Source organism: Monodelphis domestica, chromosome 3, assembly GCF_027887165.1.
Source record: "Monodelphis domestica isolate mMonDom1 chromosome 3, mMonDom1.pri, whole genome shotgun sequence".
Taxonomy (NCBI): Eukaryota; Metazoa; Chordata; class Mammalia; order Didelphimorphia; family Didelphidae; genus Monodelphis; species Monodelphis domestica.
In genome coordinates, this window is record NC_077229.1 from 416,053,652 (window position 1) to 416,079,882 (window position 26,231).

The 26,231-nt window shown below is 36.6% G+C and overlaps 1 protein-coding gene across 2 annotated transcripts in view; it reads left to right on the top strand.

Annotated features, from left to right (window-relative positions):
- Positions 1 to 26,231, top strand: part of SETBP1 (SET binding protein 1) — a 474,204-nt gene that overhangs the window by 270,835 nt on the left and 177,138 nt on the right. The gene's annotated exons all lie outside the window — the stretch shown is intronic.

The window sequence follows — 26,231 nt, forward strand, 5'->3', positions numbered from 1 at the left end:
ATGGTGATTTTTTAATGGAATTTCTCTTTCTAACTCTTGCTGCTGTTGGAAATATATAGAAATACTGATAATTAATGTGGATTTATTTTGTATCCTGCAATTTTGCTTAAGTTGTTGATTATTTCCACTAGCTTTTTAGTTGATTTTCTAAGATTCTTTATGTAGCCCATCATGTCATCTGCAAAGAGTGATAGTTTAGCCTCCTCATTGTCTATTTTAATACCTTCAATTTCTTTCTCTTCACTGATTGCTGCTGCTAGTGTTTCTAGTGCAATGTTAAATAATAGAGGTGATAATGGGCATCCTTGTTTCACTCCTGATCTAATTGGGAAAGCTTCTAATTCATCACCATTGCAGATGATGCTTGCTGATGGTTTTTAATATATATTGTTTATTATTTTTAGTAAAGGCCCTTCTATTCCTATACTTTCTAATGTTTTCAATAGGAATTACTTTTGTATTTTGTCAAAGGCTCTTTCTCCATTTATTGAGATAATTGTGTAATTTCTGTTGGTTTGGTTGTTGATAAAGTCAATTATGTGGATGGTTTTCCTAATATTAAACCATCCTTGGATTCCTAGTTCAAATCCCACCTGATCATAGTGAATAACCCTAGTGATCACTTGCTGGAGTCTTTTCTCTAGTTTTCTGCTTAAGATTTTTGCATCTATGTTCTTTAAGGAGATTGGTCTGTGGTTTTCTTTCCCTGTTTTTGATCTGCCTGACTTTGGAATCAGTTTCATATTTGTTTCATGAAAGGAATTTGGTAGAACTCCTTTGCTTAATTTGTCAAATAGTTTGTATAGTATTGGGGTTAGTTGTTTATTTAAATGTGTGATAGAATTCACTTGTCAATCTATCTGGCCCTGGGAATTTTTTCTTATGTATGGAGTTCTTTGATGGCTTGTTCAATTTCTTTTTCTAAAATGGTATTATTGAAGTATTCTATTTCTTCTATTAACCTAGGCAATTTATATTTTTGTAAATAGTCATCCAAATCACCTATATTGCCATATTTATTGCCATATAATTGGGCAAAATAGTTCTTAATAATTGCCTCTATTTCCTCTTCATTAGAGGTGAGGTCACCCTTTTCATCTTTGATATTATTAATTTGGTTTTCTTCTTTCCTTTTTTTGTTAAATTAACCAGTAATTTATCAATTGTGCTTTTTTCAAAGTACCACCTTCTATTTTTATTTATTAATTCAATAGTTCTTTCACTTTCAATTTTATTAATTTCTCTTTTAATTTTTAGGATTTCTAATTTAGTTTTTATTTGGGGATTTTTAATTTGTTCTCTTTTTAGTTTTTTAATTTGTATGTATAATTCATTGACCTCGTCCCTCCATGATTTGTTAATATATGTACTCAGGGATATAAATTTTCCCCTAAGTATTGCTTTGTCTGTATCCCATAGATTTTGATAGCATGTCTCATCAATGTCATTCTCTTTAATGAAATTATTAATTGTTTCTATGATTTGTTCTCAGTTTTGGAGAATCATATAATTTAATTTCTAATTAATTTTTGATTTGCCCCTCTCCATTTACCCTTACTCATTATTTTAATTTCATCATGATCTGAAAATATTGCATTTATTATTTCTGTTCTTTGAATCTTTTTCCTACAATTTTATGCCCTAATACATAGTCAATCTTTGTGAATTAATCATTTACTGCTAAAAAGAAGTTGTATTGTCTTGTTTAAGTTTTCATGTTTCACTTCAATTTTGTATTTGGATATCAAATTTTCTATTTAGTTCTGGTCTTTTCTTTGCAAATGATTGGAAACCTTCTAATTTGTTAAATACCCATTCTTATCCCTGTAAGTATATAGTCAGTTTTTATAGGGAGGTGATCCTTGGTTGTAGGCCTAATTCTCTTGGCTTTCTGAATACCATATTCCAAGCCGTGTGGTTCTTTAGTGTGGAGACTGCCAGATCTTGTGTAGTACTTACTAGTGCTCCTTGATAAATGAATTGTTACTTTCTGCTTCTTGCAATTTTTTCTCCTTAGCTTGGAAGCTCTTGAATTTGGCATTTACTTTCCTGGGAGTTTTCTTTTGTGGATTTAATATAGAGGGTGATCTGTGGACTCTTTCAATGTCTATTTTGCCCTCTTGTTCAAAAATATCAAGGCAGTTTTCTTGTATAATTTCTTGTAGTATGATGTCAAGCTTTCTGTTTATTTCTGGGTTTTCAAGTAGGCCTATGATTCTTAGATTGTCTCTCCTGGGTCTGTTTTCCAAGTCAGCTATCTTCTCAATGAGATATTTCATGTTTCCTTCTATTTTGTCATTCTTTTAGCTTTGCTTTATTATTCTTGTTGTCTTGTGAGCTCATTAGCTTCTACATGCCCAATTCTAGTTTTTAAAGACTGGTTTTCAGCTATAATATCTTGATTTTCCTTTTTGGTTTGGTCTATCCTGTTTTTCATGCTATCTACCAGGTCAATTTTGGTCTTCAATTTGCTTATTATTTCATTTGATTTCTGGACTTCTTTTTCCAAGTAGGTGATTCTGTCTATTAAACTGTTATTTTCTTTTTGAACTATTTCTCACTTTTTTGCCCAGTTTCTTCTATCTTTCTCACTTGGTTAATCATCTCAAACCTGAGCTCCTCAAAAGCTTGTGACCAATTTCCATTTTTTATTGGAAGATTTGCATGTGTTTGCTTGTTTGTTATCCTTTGCTGTCTCCTCTGTAGTCTGGGGTTTTTCTCCAGAGACATTGTCCAGGGTCAGAGGCTTTTTGTTGTTTGTTTTTTGTTTCTTTTTTTTTGGGGGGGGGGTAGTTGTAGATTGTAGTTCTTGAGTATTGGTGACTATCTTTTTTTTTAGTTTTTTCTTCCCTTCCCAGTCAGAAGTTTGAGTGAGAAGTGCAGGTTTTCCATATATCTAGCTACACAGTGGTTTTTGCCCTGAGGTTATTTTTCAGTTTCCACTGCATCTTCTGTGTACAGCCCCTTGCTACCCTATCTCTGCACCCAGTCTTCATGTTCCTCAGCCTCTTGTGGTCCCAAGTCTCACTACTCTCTGAGGTATGTCTGTGGTGTCCTTGGCCGGCCCTCAGGGGACCTAGCAATTGCCCCATACTCACTCTGACTCTGGCACCATAGGTGTAATGGGAGTGGGGTGATCAGCTCATGCTTTGCTAAAACTGATTTCAAGTCTTTATAGCATGGAAATGCCCAAACCCTGCCTACCTTCAAGGCTATGTCCTATGGAAAAGCCTCCACTCATCTGATTTTTGTTTCTGTCCTTTTGAGGTACTTTATATCAGTAGGTGGTAAGGAGAGGTATCACATCTTCTTAATTTGTTTTTATAGACAATATGTAATATGTATTGTAATGATTAAAATGATTCCTGAAGACTGTATATTATATTATAATTATTTATTAGTAAAGTGAGAGAGAGGAAGAGAGAAAGAAAGATTACCAGGTTGCCTTAAATTAAAAAAAATGCTTTCATGGTTCCTCAAGCCAGTTGGCGGAGAGTAGAGAGAGAGAGAGAGAGAGAGAGAGAGAGAGAGAGAGAGAGAGAGAGGGAGAGACAGATAGACAAACAGACAGACAGACAGATGGACATACAGACCAGGCCACAGCTAGTGTTCAGGGAGAGACTCAACGAAAAAAAAGAAGAAGAAGAAGAAAGAGCTACCAGAGGGCTCAGACTCTTTTAAAGCCAATGACATAATTCCTAGTGGGACTTTCTGACTAGATAGTCTCAATGTACATCAGTGATAGTCTTCAGGTGTCTTTGTGGCTCTTTAATCACATGACTTGGCATTCTGACTTAATGCAAATGTGCTGATAAGGGGTTATATTTTATGTTAATTTCACATAATGCTTAATTTTTTAAATTCTCAGTTTAACAAACTCCAAAAATAATAAGCATATATAAATACACAGCAGAATAAATTTTTAAAAGAATTACATGAAACTGTGTGTCTTTTTTTGCATAGGTTTCTTCTTTTTTCTAATAGATTATAAATTTAACATGTAATGTTTAATGTTATCCTGCTTGCTTGAAATTCTGTCTTAGACGTCTGTGTATTTAAAAAAAAAATGTTTCAGTGGTCCTCCACTCATTCTGATCTGGATAGCTATATGACTCAGTGCAATGCCAGGCCTGGAATCAGGAAGACTCATCATTGTGAGTTCAAATCTGTCCTCAGACACTTACTAGCTTTGTGACTCTAGGCAAGTCATTTAACCTTGTTTGCCTTAGTTTATATATCGTATTTATAAAATGACTTAGAGAAGGAAATGGTAAGCCATTCTGTTATCTTCGCCAAAAAAGCCCCAAATGGGGTCATGACAAGTTGGCCATAACTAAAAACCAACTCAACAACAGGATAAAGTGCATTTTTCAAGATTAGATAACAAGTTGGTGACATACTAGGATAAAGAACCATATTTCTAATCCATTTTTCCTTGGTGCAGTGTAGGCATGTGCATGCACATAACCATACACACACACACACACACACACACACACACACACACACATAGACATAGAGACTCTATCTCATATATATTCTGATGACTAATGTCCATACCCCTGATGTCTTGTGTCTTCCAGACACAACTAAAATGACCAAACAATATCAACAATATAGAGTTTTTATGGAAGCCTTAAAGTTAAAAAAATATAAGCTGAAATACTATAATTCCACCCACAAGATTGGGGAGCAAGAGATTTTAAAGAAATGCCAGGGCTTGTGAATCCCTGAAATCACAACATTTGTATACTTATCCTCTCTCAGAATTGCTTACGGGTGACCCTTTCTGCCCCAACTCTAACATAATTCATCAATTATTAAGTGCCTACTATGTATCAGGGTGTATACGAGACACTGGAGATACAAGTCAAAAATTAAATAGTCCTTTTTCTCAAGGAACTCATATTCTACTGAAGAAAAAGCAAAACCAAAAGCAAAATCTATACACAGGTAAGTAAATCCAGAATATTTATGAAATAGATACAAAATAATTTCAGCATAAAGGGTCCTGCTCTGAGCTACAGTGTGGCTTACCTCATAGCTTCCAGCCTAGACAGTTTTTACTCTACCACAATTCTCCAAAAGGATTCCAGATCCTTTTGTCATTTCAAGATGCACTGAGATATCAGATAGTGGTGACAGAAATAGATCACAGTCTGTCAATATTGACAGCAAGATTTCATTCACTCACTAGCTATTAGAATGAAAAAGTAGTACCCACTGAACAATGCCCAGCTACCTGGGGGGATAGCTTAGTACAGGAAATGTTCTGCATAAAAGAGTTTCCATTCAAAGGGATTGATATTATGAGGACAGACTCAGCATTGCTCTACTAACCCTGCTTCCAAAATGGATTAAGTATCAGCTATTGGCCCAGTTTTCTGTTGGGCTCCTGATGAGGGGAATGGAAGAAAGAGAAATATGGATATCCTATTTCTTTACTCAATGAGATAGTCCTAACCCTCAAAGAACATATGATACAAAAATGGCTAGAATAGACAAATTCAAAAATGCTTCCAGAGTAACTATCTAAACAAATGCAAATGAACATATTTAGTGATTGTTAAATTTTTGCTGACTTTAATTGATTAAATTCCTTCCTATGAAATCCTATTATGCTTACTGTCTCCTACAGTCTTTCTTAGTGTTTCATGGATTATTTAAGCCCTGTGTGCTGTTAAATCTCTTCTCATGAAATTACAGCATATTATAATAGTTTGAAGGGCCCTAATGATTCCTCCCTTTCACTGTACAGATCAGGAAACAGGCCTGTAGAGCTGATGTGAGTAGCCCAAAGCAACACGGTGTAAAAAACCAACAGAACCAAGCTTTCAAATTAGACGTTCTCATTCCCATTCTCCATATATAAATATATATGTATTCATATGTACACATACATGCATACTATATATATGTATATATATACATACATAAGTACATTATCCACATGGAGGTCAGGGCACTATGTCCCTAGACACACACATTACTAAGAATATGATAAATATTGAACAAAAATTTTTGAATGGTTAAAAAAGAAAAGAATTGATGAATAATCCAAAGAAGAACAATGCAAACAAGAAATCTAGTCCAGTGGGATTCTGAGTGGACTCAGTGGACTCAGAGCAACTCCTCTGAAAAGGTGACAATTAATAAAAGAATTCTCCAAAATTATTGTCCTTTTCCTAGAACTGTTGCATGACAATTCATGTGTCTCTTCTCCAGTAATATGTAAAGTTCTGCATTTCAGTTAAAAACAATCACTTGCATAAGTACAGGATTGGGATATCTGACAATAGTTCTTATGACAAAGATCTAGACCTTTTAGTTGTCTTTAAAACTCAGTGTGAGCCAACAGTCTGACTCATCTGTCAAAATATTAATATACCACAGCTGCAAAGATGTAAGAATAGGGAGTTCTAGCAGTCCCTCTGTAGTCTGCATTGGTCAGATTGGATCTGAACATTTTGTATTCAGATCTGACATTCTTATTTTAAAGTGACCCTGGAAAATGAAATATATCCAAGAAAGGGAGACCCAAGTTGGCAAAAGATTTAGAAACACTATTTCAAGAATATTTGAAGGACCAGAGAAGGTCTATTCTCCAAAAATGATGGTTTGCATCTATAGATGGATTTTTATGTGATTGAAGGTATAGCTCTTGCAGACCAAACCAGGACCAACAGAACAAAGTTAAATTTTGGCTCCCATATAAGGAATAATTTTTTGGATAATCAGAGCTTTTCAATGTTGAAATTGTCTATATCGTAAAGTCAGTGAACATTTTGTCATCAGAACTTTTGGGTTACAGAGATTTGATGGCAAATTATCAAATATTTTATGGAAGAAACTCGTGAAATCAGGGAGGTTCTGTTGGATAATCCCTAAGGGCCCTTTTCACTGAGAGATCCCAAGATGGTCTTATATTATTCCGAATCACATGGAGGAGAAGGTAATATTTTACAGCACAGATTCCACCCAGTAGTTTTTACAGGAATCTAATTATATTAATTGGTTTATTGGTCAGCCAGAGAGGGAGATTCTTTCAGACTTGGAGTCAGTCTTTGGGAAAACCATCTCACCCCACCAAGTATTTTCTGACTCTGCTACAGACTTTGGACCTTGGCTTTTTTAAGAGGGTTTTACTGCTCATTTATCACTCTACTATATACAGTCATTTTACCATTACTGAGAATATCCTGTTCTTCCTGTCTTTCCCCCTTCCCACACCCTTAGAAATGACCTCCCTGAGCAAAAACTATTGGATAGTATCAGCCCTTAAGCCAGGTTTTCTGGGTCCTACTTAAGAAGAAAAGATAATATGGCTTGAATAGTTTATTGCTGTTTGCTACTAGCTTTGGGGCTCCTAATTCCCCATTTGCACTCTGTGGACAAAGTCCAGCCTCCAGGAATACTGTGTTTCTAGGTTTATAAATTTGCTTAAAAATTGGTCATTATCTTGGAGAACCATTTCTCTTTGAGCTTGGTTTACCTTTTAGATCCAGAATCTCAACCACAGGCAGAATCTTCCCTTAATTGGCTCTGGGGAAAAAAAAAATTGGATCATTGACTCTTTGAACATTGTTAGCAGGAACGGTAGCCCTAGTATATGGGGATTCCCATTATCTTTTTGAAATGTTGTTTTATTTCTTTCCTTACCCAACCCCTCCCATCAATACACTTCTTTTCCTAATTTTTGTTATGGAAGTATCAGGAAGGAGAATGGCTACACAAAAATCTTCATCTGTAAAGATTTTCTCTTCTGTTTCACTCCCTTGAGAAGGGTGTAATATGGTGAAATGGAAAGAACTTTAAACTGAGAGTAAGGAGATTTGAGCCTATTCTGTGGTTTTGTTTTTGTTTTTTTCATTAACTAGTTCTTGAAGACAAACAAGTCACTTAGCTTTTCAAGTTAATTCCCATTAAAATGTGAACTTCTTGAAATCAGAGACTGTCTTACTTTTCTATTTGTATCCCCAGTGGTTAGCAAAGTGTTTTGCATATAATAAGCACTTAATAATTACTCTATCCATTTATTCAGTACCTTAGGTTTTCTAAAAATTCTTGACCTACCCACCCATCTCAGCATAGTCCTTGCCTAGACAAAATAGGATAATGTATATGATGGATTCTGTTTTTAAAACTTAAAGATTCTAGCTGAAATTAAAGTTCCCATTTTAAGAAAAGTATGATTTTCCTCCTTGGACCAAACAGAGTATATTTCTAAATTTTTCTTCCTATATTTGTATTATTGGTGTGTTTACTTCCTTGTATACATCTTTCCATGAATATACAAAAATCTCTTCTTGTGTCTCATAAAAAAGAGCTTCCATTTTGACTAATCCATTAGAATCATAGAATATAGAAATTTTAAGTAACTTTAGAGATTACCTATGTGAATTGGCAATGTGGTATAGGTCTCTGGGCTTAGAATCTAAAGGCCTGTGTTTGATTTCCACCTACATACCATTTATTCTCTGTTTAACCCTGGTCAAATCACTTAACCTCTTTGTCTTAATTCCTCCATCTATTAAACAGGGACAATAATATTTACATTGGCTTTCTCTAAGGTTATTGTAAGGAAAATGTTTTACAATTCACTATATCAATCTATGATTTATTATTATTACTGCTATGATTAAATATTATTTTATTATACCACCTTGCCATGTTGCCTCCCTTGCTTTCTCTTTTTTCCTCTTTTCTCCTGAGAACTTCCTGTCAAAAACCATAGTCTGTGCACCTCACTACAGAGGAACACTGGTGTTGTTCAAAGCCTAAAGAATACAATAATAGATTAAATTTATAAGCCTGGCCCAGGGCCCTAGGTGGAAATTAAAGGGAATGGTTGCCTGTTTTTCATTTATGTCTTTGAATTCCCAGCACCAGACAAAGTGGCTTACATATAAAAAGTTATTAATCAATACTAGTTGACTTAACTTATCATTAGAAGACATAGAAAATATAGACATTCATGGGAACACACCTGTAATGGAGTAGCCCATTTTTTTATATAAAGCTTTTTACTTATTAGGAACACATTGTTGCATCAGTGTTATTAGTTGATCATCAGGATTACTTTGGAAAGTGGGCAATTATTTTATTTCATGTTGGACATTGTTCCCTCTGTATTACCTCCAAGGTGCTTCAAAGTCCTAAAAATTGTTCTTTTCTTTGAGCCACACTGAATATTTGGGGACTTTCTTTAGTGCTGCCTTTGAACAGGAGGTAGGCATGGAGAAGCAAGTGTCCAAAATACATAGAGGAAAGTAGAACTAGGAGTAGAAAGAATACTGACTTTGAAGGCAAAGGACTTCTAGTTCAAATGTCACCTCTGAAGCTTACCACCTGTATTATCTTGGGCAAATTGTTTAACCAATCTATGCTTGTTTCCTTATATGTAAAATGGGTCACTGTGGTGGTGGACTAGATGACTTTTGGTATTCCTTCCAGCTCTAAATCTCTGGTTCTTTGATCCCATAATTCTCCCTCAGAAAGATCATAGAAAAAACATAGATTGTCTCCTCAATATTGTGTCCTAATGACTACTTATTGGGGAGGCATTACTGTCCTGTAATTGAGCTCAATTACATACTGTCCATGACTATTGTAAACATATATTATGAACTAACTAGCCTAGATATGCCATAAAAACTTAAAATTGGCATGGGAGAATCTAAACTTTGTATAACTCTCTGAGTGATGGGGGGGGGGGAGAAGGGAGGTGAAAAGAAAGAAAAAAAGAGAGGAGAGAAATATAGTCAAGAAGAAATATGATGCTTCTTGGGTTGTTAGTGTATATGAAGAATTTGGCATGAGCCTGCTTTGGCCTCTTAGGAGACATCCCAGTGTCTGGTGTGGGAAGCAGTGGTGAGAATAAGACCCCAATCTCTTCTCACTATTCCAACGTACTATTGACTGCCAATCCCATGCCAGTTCCAGTTGGAAGCCAGTCATTTGGATAAGTTTGCATAGAGCAAGAACTCCCTTTCTTGCCTCCAGCCCGCAGTTCCCCAGGCTCCCTTTGGCTGGCTCTTATCCTGCTGGCGAGCTCTATACTTAACTTGGGATGGTCAGGAGGGAGGCTTTCTTGGTCAAGGTCCAAGGCTGCAGAGTTGCCTAATGAAAGATCTCTTTCTGAGCTCATAAAGAGATAGATCAGCTGCTCTTGTTATCTCTCCCAAGTGACTTCTATGGCTTCACCCTTGGTCTAGACCCAAAGCAGCCTGAGGCTCAGAACTGCACAGGGGATTCTTCTTCCCTTTTTATTTCTTCTTGTCTTAGATGAAATGGTATTTTATCAAAATTCTGAAGAATGGTGATTATGAGATGAACTTAAAGTAGAAACAGATAATAATACCCAACTTTTATATATACATTTTCTTATCTGATCCTCTCATCGTAGCAAGCTAAGTTCTTCAGGCGTTATTAGCTACATTTTACAAATGAGTAAACTGAGGCATTTCATTTAAGTGACTCATCCAAATTTTCAGAGCAGGTGAGCCAGGAATGCTGAATTCTTTATATCAGGCCACAGCAACTTTCTTATTTGTATTTCTTGTGTACTTTAAAGAAACTATTCCAGAAATCCACAGAATTTGTAGATCAGAAGAAGCATTGGGTGCCATCTAGTCCAACACCTTCATTTTACAAATGAAGAAACTGAAGTTTAGAGAGGCCAAGCCATTGACTCAAGATCATGCAGTTGCAAAGCTGCAGGGTTACTGTTCCAGGACTCCTCTTCTCAGTTTTTAGTTTCTTAAGACCTTCGCCCTTTCCACTACACCAAAGGACCACAGTCCTCACCTCCTCATCCTCCGATTTTCTTCTTTTGCTTCTCCATTTTCCTCATTATTATTAAAGGTCTTCAGATGTTACCATTATATTAGCGAGCTCATAATTGCCTTTATTTAATCTACCCACAATATATAGCTTTTGCTTTTTCATTTCATTTTGTTTCAACCACATTGATCCCATGCTAACTATATGCAAGACACCAGGCCAGGCACTGGAAATAAAAAGGAAAAAATTAACAAAAACCAGTCCTTTTCATTACCATTCTACTAGGGGATACTAGGTATAAACAGATTCGTAAATACAAAATCATTGAGAAAGGGAGAGAATGTTCCTAAATCAGGGAGAATGCTTCCAGAGTATAATATAGCCCAGTTCAACCCTTGATTGTCTGATCTTTTTCTTCATGTATCTATTGGGCTCAGTCTACATTCTTGGATACCTTTATTCCACTTAAGTCTGTTGAAATTATTCTCTTCCCGCAAGGCCCACTTGTTCTGTGAAGTTTTCTCTAAGCACTGCCTCCCCCAAGCAGCCGAACAGGATCTCTCTAGATTTTTGTAACTTCTGAACCTCTCCCAGTGTTTATCATATTCTGTTTTGTTTTATAGTATTTGGGTATCTATTTCAGTTACTATACTCTGAGCACTTTGAGGTCAGGGCCCAGGTTTCATCTATCTATGCTTCTTTCAGCCCCTAGTGCAATGTATTGCACATATTAGGTACTTAATAAATGTTTGCTGAATTGAATTAAATGTGAGAGTCTTGTTTCCCCAACAAAATAGTTAGATGCTTCAGGGCAGGGGCCATGACTTCTTTTTCTTATTTCTTATTTCTCTCCACAGGGACTATCTGCAGGATTGTAAACAGACTGTGTACTGAGTATAGTCCTCTTGACATGTTACTAAGGTCTTCAGGAAGAAGAGGCCTAGGGGCAGGACATGAGAGTATGAGTTAGTGTTAATATTATCTAGTAGTTCAAGGATAGACTAGAGGAGTTTTTCCCCTGGATAAAATTTCAAGAGCTCTGTGAATATGGGTGGAAAATAATATCTGGGTTTTCACTCAATTTTTTCTGAAATTTAGTATTTCCTCCAATTATGAATTTAGGCAACAATATCTCTATCACAAATATTTTCACATCACTCTACAATTATAAATGTCTTCAAGTATCATTCATGCGCATCACTATTTAGAAATTATTATAGTTATATATGATCCTGCAGACTATACTTCAGTGTAATTGGTTTTCTTGGTAATTCTTTGTATTTTTAATTAATTTTAAAACTGCATTATTTAAAGGATTCCATAGGTTTCATCAGTAATTTCCAAAGGTATTCTCCTCACAAAAAAAGGTAAAGAATTCCTGGGCTTGAGGCAGCTATGTGGCTAAGGGAATAGAAAGCCAGGTCAGAAGATAGAAGGTCCTGGCTTCAAATTTGGCCCCAAATACTTCCTCACTGTGTAACACTGGACAAGTCACGTAACTACAGTTGTCTAGCCCTTCCCACTCTTCTGCCTTAGAACCAGTTCTTAGTATAATTTCTAAGACAGGAGGTAATGGGTTAAAACAGAAAAGGAACCTTTTGTCAATTTTAAGAAAAACAATGTCTTTACACACAAGTGTATCATTTTTTTTCTTGTATTCTTAGCCATAGTGACTCAACCCAAATAAGACTTTTGTTCCTGACTATTTCCCTTCATCAGGTAGCTAGTGGGCAGTCCAGTCCTTCCAGAAAAGTAGGTAGAGACTTTTGCTTGAAAATGTATATATGTATTGACAATGTACTTATTGCATTTGTAGTCATTATACATTTAATTGAATTGATATCATCCATATTCTTGCTAAAGAGAAAAGTGGACAGCTCCCGGTACTAAGGTGCTCTTACTCTGTGTGGAGGTTGATGAGGCCAGCACAAACCTGTTGGTTAGCAATCCACATCGGGTCCATCTTCTCTGCTTTTTCAGAAAAAAATTGATAAAGTTTCTATTTCCTATGAAAAATGCAACTCTTACATGGAGCCATAGGAAAGATTTTTGGAATAGCTAGCACAGAACCACATAGACCATCCTACCTTAACTCTCTCTCTTGGTCCTTTAAGAAAAAGACTCCTTTCAAATACATTGAAAATTTTATATGTTTGTTGTCGTTGTTGTTTGGATCCTGCTGAGAAGTAGATTGAGTCACTTACTCATCCCTGAAACTTAAAAAGGAGCAGCAGGCAAATTGTAAACATTCATCAATACTATGGGAGCTCAGCCTGCAGGCCACCGGAAGGACTGTCATAAGGCCCCAGGGATCCAATGAACCATAAGCCTAGAGCCATGACACCTTCTTTACTGAGTTAATTATGATCACCTTTTGAAACTTTAGGGAATCCTCAATGGGGGGGGGGGGACTAGGGCTTATAGTTCTTAAGGTATAAGCCCTAGATTGCCTGATGATGTAGTGATTATCCTTTTAAGTCAATTCATGTCCATAGATATTTATTTTTCTGAGGTTAGAAAGACAAATAGGTTAAATGATCTGTATAATGAAGAGACCAGAAAGCCAAACTCTGAATTTTAGGTAACTTCAGGAAATATTTATTAAACATACATTACACACCAAGCATTATCCCAGAGGAAAAAAAAGTTTAGCTAAGACATCCTCTGGCTCTTATGGACATTGGTAGAACAGCAAGACTTATTATAGAATTTTAGAATTAGAAGAGACATTAGAGAAGCTCTAACTCAATTGATCTTCTATAGCGGAGACTAAGACCCAGGGATAAAGTGACTCAGTTATCCAGCTGGTTGGTATCAGACCCAGGCCTTAAGAATAGACCTTGATGTTACAAGTCCAATCCTCTAGTAAAATATATAATAAAACGTGATAAGAGGGGTGACAAGAAGTCTGCGTGTCATGTGAATCTGATGAGTAAGGTCTTTATTGGCATGAGAAACCAGAAAAATGGCATAAAACAGTTTTGCTTGAGGGATGGTAATTATAGAAGAGTGAGGAAGGGCATCACTGAGTATTATCTTGAGAAAAGAAATGAAGATGATAGAAGACTGTATGTTCTCACAAAGAGATTAGGGCAGAGAGACCAGGGTGGAGAATGCATGGAAATGAGTAATATCTGTCTAAAAGGCATGAGTTCCTACTTGTTTTATCTTGGCACACTGGAAGAGTACTAGATATGGAGTGATGAGATCATAGATCTAGAAGTGTAAGGAACCTCTAATACCACTTTGTCCAACCCCCAAATTTGACAAGTGAAGAAACTGAGTCCCAGAAAGGTTAAGGGACTTACTCAGTATCACAGGTATTATCTGAAGTGGGATTTGTACCAGCATCTCTGACCCTAGAGTTAATGCTCTTTGTAGATGTACTTAGTTGTTTCCAAAGACAAGGATCTGGAGATCTGGAATTAAAACTTGGCTCTGCAACTTACTTGCTGGTAGTTCAGATCAAGGCATCTCACTTTTCAGAGCCTCAATTTGTGCATCTGTAAAATGAAAATTAAAACCCAACTCACAGGGATATTGAGAAAAAAGTGTTTCTATAAACCTGGGAGTTCTGTATAGGAATGGGCAGTTATCATTGAATGGCATAGAACTTAACTGAAATTGAATTGAATTGACTCTTTGAGAGTAACTTCTGAAATGTTGTCATCAGTGCGATGCTGTTTGTCCTCCTTTTGCCAGAAGCCTACATTTTATAATGAAACACACTAAGCCCATAATTATAGTTCCAAAGGCATGATATCAGACCCATGGGGAACTGTGTTTGGGTGAATGTTTCCAACTTTCTATGATATACTTTCCAACCTGTGTCTTTGTCCCTCATCCCTCAGAGCCTGCCTCCTCCCTTTGACCCTTCTCAGTCTTTCTAGGTGAGCTTCCTTTTTCACTCTGTGCTTGAAGAATTCTTTCCCTCTCTAGACCACTCTAAGTTTACTCTTGAGGAAGAATCAAGAAGATAATGAGAATCAGTGACTGGAAGAAAGCCCCTCAAGGAGCTATGGGAACAATTTGGGCCTCTCTATTTCAGTGTAAACAGCAAAAATAAATGGGCAGGCTTTGGCTTTCCTCCTCTCAGGCAGGAGAGCTCAAAAGCCAAGGAAATGAGCAGGTCACGCATTTTTAACTGCCATAATCCCGTCTACAACAAATTTAGTGGGTTTTAAAAAAAAATTTATTGGTACTCAACCGAATTAAATAGATCACAAAAAGATCACCCCTCTACTGATGTTGCTTAATGGAACCCTGGGCCCAGAGAACTTTTCACATAAAATGAATCCTAGATTTCAGTTGGAGGGTCAGGCATCATTATGGCCACCCTTTGCTCCATGCATAGGTTTGCATGATCCATGCAAAACCTGAGTGTTTTCAACTAGAAAATTCCCTTTTTGGGACAAAGGGCACAGAGAGGGCCAACAGTATTTTAAGGCTTGCCTATCTTGTGTCAATAACTAAATCCAGCCCTGAATTGAAGTTGTGTTTTGTTCATGAAGAGTATTTGATAATTAGTAGAAAAAGTACCCAAAATAATGTTTTTGTTGCTACAAACTGAGGATTCTTAACCTTTTTGGTGTATACATGTCATGAAAACCTTTGGTGGTCTGGTGAAATCTTTGAAATCTTTCTCAGAATAATGTTTTTAAGTTCATAAGATAAAAAAGGAAACTAGTTATGTTTGAAACACAGTTATCAAAATATGTATGAAAAGCAAATTCTCAGACTCCAATGAAATCTCTTCCATTAAGAATTTCTCCTGCATAGTCTTGTATTACCTAACTTCATCACTATACAAATTGATGTTTCTATTTAACTACTTATGTACAATTCTACTGAACATTATCCATTGAGTTTCCTTTAGTAAATTCCTCCCTGAAGTAAAGTAAGGGGAAGTAGATACAGCAACAGAAATATTGTTTGAAGAATGACTTATATATATCCACCTCCAGAGAAATAACTGATAAATAAAATAAGCAATAAATAGTTTTATATATACATATATCTTTCCTTCTCTAGCCTGGAAGGGAAGGATTAGAGGTGGGTGGCAAATAGGCACTAGGAGCTGCTATTAGAAAGGCTTATGCAGCTTTTTCTCTGGGCATGGGATTTGCTTTGTCTTCAGTTTGAGAAAGGGAATGTCAGCAAACAAACAAATCTTTAGATGGGTTGGAGTCCCCAGTTCAGTATTTTTTAAATTAATATTATTAGATATTTTAATGCGATTCATTTTTGAAACCTTAAATAAAGAAATAAAAATTCCTAAAAGTTAGCCACATGTGAACTTGGGTTCAAGTCCTTTCTGTGACATAATGAGTAGGAGGAGCCTAAATGAATCACTTTTCCTTCCAATTTTCTAGGCAATTCTCTTACAACTTTAAGTTACAGAAAGAATATTGACCTGGATTAATTGAGATCAATCAGTTATCATGTATTTGTCCCAATTTCCTTATTTCCATTGCTGACATCCACTTTTTCCTAGGAGTGGACTGGTTAACTGGAGAGAGAGATTCTAGTCTCAGATCTACTTCTCATTAGCTATGTGATCTTGGGAATTATTTCCCTACTCTGTCCCATGCTTTCCTCGTTGATAAAAGGAGATTGGATTAGAGTAGATGATCTCTAACATTCTGGAATTTTTCTGAAATCAAACTCTTCCTACAAGTAGCTAATAATCTTGTAATAAAGAAAAAATTAAAATGTGAAATGGTAGAATAATGATATGACTGAAAATCAGGTTTAAATGATATGGTTCAAACTCAGTACTTTAGAAATTAAGGGAAGAAAGAGATCAGTGAAGGACTCAAGGTAGGTTTCAGGAAGGAGTCAGTGCTTGAACTGGAATTTGACATGTCAGAATTGAAGAGGAAGAGAGAAGGAAAAGGTATTTGGGGGGAAGGAATAGCCCAAGCAAAAGCCTAGAAGTCAAGAATTTAAGTAGCTAGGTGACACTTCACCTAGGACCAAGGTTGAAATATGCAGTCATCCCGTATGCCTCTTCCCTCAATCTCTTTTTGAGACTTTACCAGAGAACAGTTTCAGGACTAGGGCCAAATATATCCATCAGTGTCTAGAGGGACATCAAAGTAGGTCATCCTCCTGATGTGGTCAGCTCTGAAGTATACTTTCAATTGGTTGGACTGGAGACTATAAGGAGGCACTGATAGTGCCAGTTGAGATTCCCATTGTTATTGTTACCATTGTTGGCCACCTAAATGCCATTTTGCCAAGGTTCGGGCACAGAGGAGACTTTGATTTCTTGGTTGGCTTGTTTGATGATGATGATGATGATGATGGTGTGATGTGTGTGTGTGTGTGTGTGTGTGTGTGTGTGTGTGTGTGTGTGTCCTTATGTCCTTAGCATTCCCTAGCACCTGGGCTATATCCACAATAAGTGAGGCCAGAGTCAGGGTAGAGGACATTTTCCTTCTAATAAATTCTGACTTTTAATAGCAAAGGCCCACCCCATGAGGTTGCGAGCCAGTGAGTTTTGTAAAAGTGCTTTGAGTACCTTAAAGAGCTGAGGGTTTTTATTAGTATTGTAATTATCATTATAATTTAATTTCTATTTATCTCTGCCTTGTTGGTATGGCATTTATGTGAGCACCTGAAAATAAAAAAGTTGGAGATGGATAATTAGTTGGCACCCACAATCCTGGACCTGTGCCTTTTTTCATGGATTTTCATTCTCAGACTGGGCAGATAGATTAGGGTTATATTTGTGGTGGTTGAAGCTAACCTCCTCTCACAGATACAGAAGGCCAGGATGAGTCTCTCCATTCCTTTCCTGTCTATGAGCACTTCTTTCCTTAATTTTCACTGTGGTTTCCTTCTGTCATTTGTACAATCTTCTTCCAAGCATCCCTGCAGAACAAATTGCAGTGTCATGCCTGGCCTGGCCTGGAAATTGCCATCATTAATATTATCATTACCATCCTAATATTTGCAGGTATACGTCAGCCAGGCACAAAACTTCACTAGAAAGACAGAGCCTTTATCCCCTAGCAAGACAGAGCCTTCGTCCCCCAGGAAATGGTCTACAGGCAGTTCAGAGAACACAATCGAAGGAGTAAGCAGCACATAACATTGACCAGACTAGAAACTAATTGAGGATAAGAGATTGTACCCTTAGTGCCTAGCCAGACCCTTGTAAATAAAGATGCCCCTTCAGTGATTACTGAATTTGAATAATAATATTATAGGTCTATTTTCATATGTATGCTTATTTAATTGCTAGGGAGGTTATGGTTATGGTTGTGAAGAAAATAAGAATAGAGAGTAAAATTTCTATCTTTCAGATATAGGAAAGAGGCAAAAAGTAATTAGAAAACATAAAGGGAGTATCGGAAAGTTGTCAGGGATAGATAGGAATGAAACTATAATGATACTGCTAATAGTATCTTGAAGGTTCCCAAAGCACTATACAAAACTCATTGGCCTACCAATTCCTTGAAGTTTTTGTTTTGTTTTGTTTTTTCCCATTTTACATATTAAGAAAATGAATCTCCAGGAGTTATAAGTGCTGGACCTTAACTATTAATTAATCTTTTATTATTCTTTTCTGACCTACTAAATTCCCTCATTGCTTCTCAAAGGAGAGCCTCTTTTATGTGATAAACACTTTGTTAGCTTCTGATTGTCTAAAGTGGAGAAGCTGAGGTTAAGACCTGTGTATATTTAATGGGCCAGTCACTTACCACTTGAAACCTCACTTTTCTCATCTCTAAAATGGACATGGTAATACCTATAGTACCTATATCATTAGGAAGGGCAAAAAGATTATATATACAAAGTGCTTAAAAAATTTAGGGGGCTATTATTAGGCTAAATATTAATTATTATCAGTGGTGTTCTGCTTGTCATGTTATTACATCATGAGTTCCTCCTATCAAGAATTATATCAATCTTTTCAAGCCATGTGGAAGTAGGATATGATGAGGAGCTACAAAAAATGAAAGATAGAAATTGTTATAATATGGGACTGGTTTTAAGTTTGAAGTATAGCTACTTCCTATTGTATTTAAGCACTCTCCCCTGAGATCCTATTCAAGGAACCTTTTCATTAGTACAATCTGAGAAAGGAATCCTCGGAATCTGCCTTTCATTGAATAAGTTCTGATTTCCTAAATTCCTAATTTTTCTTCTTCAGGGGGTCAGGTCATAGACAAACAATGGGAGGTCACCAAGCAAATAAAAAAAATTACGTGATTCATACTACACATGCACGTGGAATTAATATAAATGTAAATGGGTCATTTCCAGAAAAGACACCTACCTTCATACTGGGAAGGCAAATGAGTTGGAAGTTAATGACTCACATTGGTATTAAGGGAAGATATCTGTAGACATTTCAAGATTATCAAGTGGCCAACCCATCATATTACTTTTCCTCTTCTCCATTGCCCTCTGTGATTGACAGGTTTTCAAATAATTCTTCTAACCTAGATGGTATACTCATTGACAAAACCTCCAAGATTTATAGAGTATAAATTGGTGACTCATGGGTGATCTTCCTGAATACATTGACAGCTATTGGAGAGCCCAAGGGCTTTCCTCATCAGTCAACCAGCAGGAATGTATTAAACACTTCTTGTGTTCTGAGTCCTGTGCTAGGGGCACTAAGGAATATAAGAAAAGTGTAATCAATCAATCAACTGATCGATTATTCATTCTCAACCCTGTGCTAGTAGCTCTGGGGAAAACAAGCAAAGTATACCACAAGGTCCCTTCCCTTGAGGATCTGGATTATTATGAAAATCACATACACACATGAAATAGAATATAAGGAATTAAATATGTAGCATTGACTTAATGTGTTAAAAGGAGTATAAGGAAGGGAGAAATCTGTTTATACTATAATAAAAGTAATGGAGGAGAGAAGGTTGAGCCAAATCTTGGAAGATGAATAGAATCCAAATAGAGAAAGAAGTGTGTATAGTAGGTATGACTCCTAATCCTGACTTAGCTAATTCCTACCATATTGCACCTTGCTAGGTCATGGTTTTCTCATTAGTAAAATGAGAGGAATAGATAGGAACTGGACTAGTTGGTTTTCAAGGTCCCTTCTAGCTAGTGATTTTTGATCCCATAAAGAGAAGACTTTCTAGGCAGAGCAACAACTTAAACTCAGATAAAGAGTTGGAAACAAGCTTGATGTGTGCTTTTTAACATTGAGAAGACTGCCTTGCCTAGTTGTTGGCATGGGAAGAGATTATAAAAGACCTTGCTAAGTGAGTTTGGTGGTGTAGCAATCTTTATACTTTCTAAACTGGGGAATGACTTTGTCTCATAGCATGAAGGAAACTTCAAAGATTTATTTATTGCAACTTCATTTAAGGCATGAGGAAACTGAAGCCAACTAACAATAATAGAGGCAGGATGCATTGTGGTACAGTGGGCAGAGTAGAACTTGATATCTCTGTGTTGCATAACATGAGTTCAAATCCTAACTCTGCTACAGATATAACCTTGAACAAAACAATTAATCACCTTGGACCTTGGTTTCTTCATCTTCAAAATAAGGAGACTGAATAGTCTTTGAGTCACCTTCCAACTAAAATATTGTTCCTAAATTCATATAACTAGTAAATTATTTTACTTAGTTTCTAAACCTCAGACCAATGATCTTAAAAGTTGCACTTTAATATTACTAATCCAATGTTGATAAACAAGATTGAGTCAAACAGATTGAGGCTGGCATCCATGATGATCAGCTAGTTGTCATTTCAGTCAATCAGGCTTTGAATGATAAGGGTTTAGACTGCAATGAGGGCAGTGTGAACACCAGAGAAGGAAAATTAAAGACTCAAATGGAGAGTTTACATATCAGATAATTCCATGGCTCAAAGTGTCACTTGGCACTAATTTAGCCCATATTTAAAGCAAAAGTGGAAAATAGGAATCCTATTCCTTGATATAATTTCTATATATTAATCTCTTAGAATGATTTCATTTTTGCATCAGATATCTCATTATCAATGTCCAGATCTGATTAGAATAATTGACCCATTGTCAGCATCTGTCTGACCACATGTCTTTGTCCCTTCCTTAATCAAGATGGGAATGTAAGCTTAAGTTTGACTTTTCTTCACATCCCAAGCGAACATTTCATTATTAAAGCAGAAAAAGAGCTGGAGGATGCCTTGAGCTCAGGATTGCTCTCTCTGCTTGCACTTGCTCTATTGCCTTGCCCATTCTCATGTCTGTGAGTGCCCAATATCCCAGCCCCTACCTCTATTTTGATTAGGGTTGGGGTCTTTCTGTGTCTGTTGACTCAGAATCAGACTGTGGCTTTGTCTTTATGCTTGACTACCCTGTAAGTTGTCTGCGTTCCTGTGTTGGGAGAGCTATAGTTTGGTTTTTTCTTCCAGTTTTACTGTAATATAGTTCTCAAGATTTATGAATCTTAGAAGTTGTGATGCCACATAAACAGCCAGTGCAGGGGTAGAAATGCTGGTGGGCTGGTCTCAGCTCTGCCAACAACTGACTGTGACCATGGATGCTTGTGCCTAGACCTACTCTGTATATATCCAGTACATGCTTCATTTACATATTGTTTCCTCTTAGAATACATCCTTTCTGAGAGTAAGCTATTTGTGTCCTTATTGCTTAGCACAAGGTAAGCACTTAATAAATGCATTTTAATTGAGAGGATATGTTCTAAACAGTAAAAAGGAAACAAAAGCAATTTAAATTGCATTTCAAAACAACTTAAAAGTCACAAGAACTTTTAAAATCATCTAGTGTAACACTTGATATGAGAGGCAAGAGTCTGAAGCTCAGAAAAGGAAATTGATTTGCCCCCATGTACCCTGCTAGACCTCTGAGACTTCTCAGAAGCTGAAGGAAATGACTTAAGGAACACCTCTTATATAGGTTCTTATCTCCTGCAAAAAAATTCAATAACTTTGTAAAACATGCCTGAGAAGGTTCCATGAGAGTCTCAGTTGGACATGCATATGGGAGAAGAAAGAGCATGTAGAGTGTGGAAGCAAAAGTCTAGGACTCCATGAGATCAAAAAACTTCTAAGAGGTTTTGTTTGTTGGTGTTTTTTAAACCATTACTTTCTGTGTTGGTAACTACTCTAAGATAGAAGGACAAGGGTTAAGTGTTGGCCCAGGGTAACACAGCTAAAGAGGTATCTGAGGCCAGATTTAAACTCAGATCCTCCTGACTCCAGGTCTGGTTCTGTATCCGCTATGCCACTTCGCTGCCCTCTCCTCAGAGGTTTTATGTTTGATACTTTTAGGGAAATATTATAGTCTTTTTTTCAACTCTTCATAAAGTATCTCTCCTTCTCAGAGTTTGAGATGATATAAGGTGAGATTCTTCCAACTAAAATGAAATCCAAAATATCCCTCTAACTCATCTTTCCAATTGAAATTACACTATCCAATCATGAGATGTTAGGTACTTTTCTGCGCCATCTCATAATTCAGTTACCTTTTCCCTATCTAATATCATGATCTCAAGAGATCTTCCTATCCCCTACTATGTTTAATTTAGTAAATCCATGATGAAGGACCCTAGTGAAGGCACAACTTGTCAAATATTACCTGAACCCCTAACTAATTTTTTTTCCATTCATGATTTCTTTCTTTCATTCATTCATTGAACAAATATTTATTGAGTTCCTTAGGAACACTCTCCTTTCTAAAACACACCTTGTTAAATATTGACGAAGGCAAAAGGCACACTGGTAGGGACTGCCACCTTCACTGCTGCTACCAACATCTCACCCTCATGGGTGGATGAGAGGTGAGCCAGGCACAATTACTGCCTTTTTATTTTTCATAGAGATAAGAACATAGCAAAAAAAAAAAAATAGCCAGGTCTTAGAGGACATATTTTTGAAACCTGATGTGTGGGTACAATGGAAGGAATCTGAGATGAGCAATCAGTCAGGAGGTTGGCTCCTAATTCAAATTTTCTTTCTGTTTAATTACTTGCTTTGTGATCCTAGGCAAGTCATTTGATCTCTCTGGGCCTCCATTTCCTTATTTTTCAGGTACCTGACAGTAGAATTCAGAAATAATTATGAGAAGCAAAGTAGAAAAATGATAGGGAATCTTTTTAATTAAAAATGAAAAGTCTTGTGTGGAAATGTAAAGAATTAAAACAGCAGTGTTTGACATCATTATCTTAACCATTTCATGAGACCCCAGCCATACACACTTCATTCTCAGCTCTTTATGCTCGTTCTCCAGATTGAGCTTCCTCCGCACCAGTAAATTTGCCTCTATGTGGGCTTAGTTCTCCCTTCCCCCACTTTCTCCATCCCCTTTAATATTTTTCTTCTCCCTGTAAGAATGTATGCTCCTTGAATATAGGAACTACCTTGTTTTATTTTATTTATATCTCTAACACTTCAGCTAGTTCCTAGCACATTGTGAGTTTTTAATTAATGTTATATTTATCCATCCATCCATCCATCCATCTATCTATCTATCTATCTATCTATCTATCTATCTATCTATCTATCTATTCATCCATCCATCTGTCTACCTATCTACCTATCTATCTATATTTGTCTCTTTCATTCTTCCTTTCTGTCCATATGTATATTCAGGCAAATAGCAAGAATCCACTGTTTGCTGCTGTATGCTCAGCATTTTGTAAGTATGTAATGAATTCTCACTTTTTAAGGAGAGTACAAAATCATGATGGAGAGAAGACTTAAAACATGGAATAATTAGAAACTAATACGGGGTGTCTCAAAAGTCTTAGTGCTAGCTGAAATCTATACTAAGGTTTTAGGGACACACTATGTAGTATAGTTTTATATGTGTGTATATGCATGTATCACATACATATACATATAAACCACTATCTGTACATATCTAAATAAATTTATATATATATTTATTTGTATACACATATATACACAAATATATACATGTATATACACACTCACTCCCATTTTCCAAAGAAGGAACCTGAAATTCAAAAAGTCTATTTAGCTTACCTTTGATCACAACAGTTTAGTAAGTGTCTGATATAGGATTTGAACCCACTTCTCTTCGATCACAGGTGGACCATGTTTTCCAGTATGCCACACTACCAAGTTCATGTCATCCTTCTACTTAGTAAACTCCAATGACTCCCTATTACTTTCAGGTTTAAGAAGTCTTTTGTCTTTCTTTAAAGCCCTTCATAACCTGATTCCTTCCTACCTTTTCAATGCCCTTATTTACACCCTACACCTCTCCATGCTCTTTGTCATTCATATACATTTGCCTCCTTACTGATCCTCATCCATGACACACCATCACTAGGTCTCCATTGCCTGGAATGCTCACCCTCCTCCTTTCATCTCCCTTGCTTCCTTGAAGACCCTCCAGTCCCCTCCAAACCATTCCTTCTGAGACTGCTTTCATTTATACTCTATATAACTTGTTTCTACATAGTTATTTGTGTGTTGTTGGCTTGTTAGCTCTTTGTGACCAGGGACCATATATTTACCCTTTTCTCTTTCCTCAGTGCTTAGCATAGTGCCTGGAACATACTAAACACCTCATAAATGATTGTCGACTGGCTGGTTGTTTGCATTGGTGTTGTAAGAGCTCAAGACAAGGATGGAGAGAGGAATTTGATTAATAGGTGGAAGCTTTTCTGAGAGCTGAGATTTGAATTGGACCTAGGAGCATAGCCCTAAGATGTATATAGGAACTGGGAGACTCACAAGATTAGAAAGACCAACATGGTAAATTCCTCTCTACAAGTAGGGCATTTATATGCAATCTGCCATACCAAGTTTCTCATCTGTTTATTGCTTTCAGGCTGCAGTACTCTGAATGCTGCTATGACATGCTTATATGGACCTCAATAGCCTCCTCATAATAATAATGACTGTTGTCTGTGTCTGCCTGATCTTAGGTGGCAATTAAAAATATCATTTGAGAGCCCCCAGGATCCAGTAAGTTGGTGGGAATGTAGCTCTTTAAACTATCTTCTGAAACTAAGAAAATGATAGCCATTGTGAGAAAATTGTGAGATAGCCACCTGTGAGAAAATGATTAGACTGGGAATCAAAAGATGGTAGTTCTAATTTGATCTCTGACATAACTAACTGAATGAATTGAGTGAGTCAGTTTCTTTCTTTTAGCCTCAATTTCCTCATTTGTAAAATCAAAGGATTGTACTAAGTTATTGCTAGTATCCTTTCTACTGTAATATCCGATGGCTTTATTAATACATTTGCTTTTCTTATTACCTGTAAATCGTCTAGTACCCTGCTATTTTCACCATTTCCCACTATTTGTTTGTATTATTTGAATATTGAATTCTGTTGAATAGACTACACCCAATTTTGTCAGAGGCAGTTATGTCTCTGGTTTCTAAGTTAAAGATTTATGAGGATACCTTCCCCACCACATTTTCCTTGAAGCCACAAGCCTACTAGCCACAAAAACAAAACAAAACAAAACAAAAAAACACAAAAACTATGATGCTATGACCTATTGTGGATGACAGTAGTTGGCAGCCATAATATGACCAGGGCTGCACTTATCACTGAATATCAAAGCTAGAACAGTTCTACTTATTCAGCCCCCTTGATTTACAGATGATAAGTGAAAGCCCACCAAGATTAAATTTCTTGCCCTACGTCACTTGATTTAATAGTAGATGAGAAACTGGAGACTTTTTGAATTAGAGTCAACTGCTTATTATGCTAGAGTCTTTTGCTCTTTCTATTAAACTTTACTACTTCCCAGGAAATGTTCCTACAGGACATTTTAGATTTCAGGAACAGAGGGGCTGAGAGCAAGAGAAAATGAAACAGACAGGGAGATGTTAGCCCCTTTGGGGAAAGGAATGACGCTTACATATCCCAGGCACCTCTTCAGGCCAGGCTTTTCCATAAATGGATCCATACCAATAGTGTCCAACCCTTTGTTGGAGAGCATATTTTTGGACAAGAAACCAGAATTAGATATTTGAAGGCTGAGTGTTTATTCCAGCAGAAATCCATGTTAGAGCTGCTGACCCATCAGCACCTTCTCTCAATAAACAGCTGTCAGGGATTTGATTAAATGAGTCTCCCCTTCACTTTTCCCCTCCCTTTTTGGTTATTTGTTTAATTACTCTTTCCCTGGATGGCCTATAGTTAGCTCTCACAAGCTCATGTTTACATTGGAATTATATTGTGGTGTTCCAGTTGTGTACCCTATATCAGTGTCCTTTCCAAAACAACAGTCCTTTAAACCAGCTCTATTACTATTAGAAGAAACAGTTCTAGGCTAAACTAGCGGAAAGGCTAGATTAAAAATTCAAAGGTTTATTTTGTTAAAAAGAAAAAAGGTTACTCAATCTCAATATAATTTATTTCCTTCGTAATATATTGTTTTATGCATTTAAAACATTTTTTGACAATGAATTCAGAGGTTTCACCAATTAGCCTCTGGAGTCTAACATATACACTCACTTGCATGCAGAG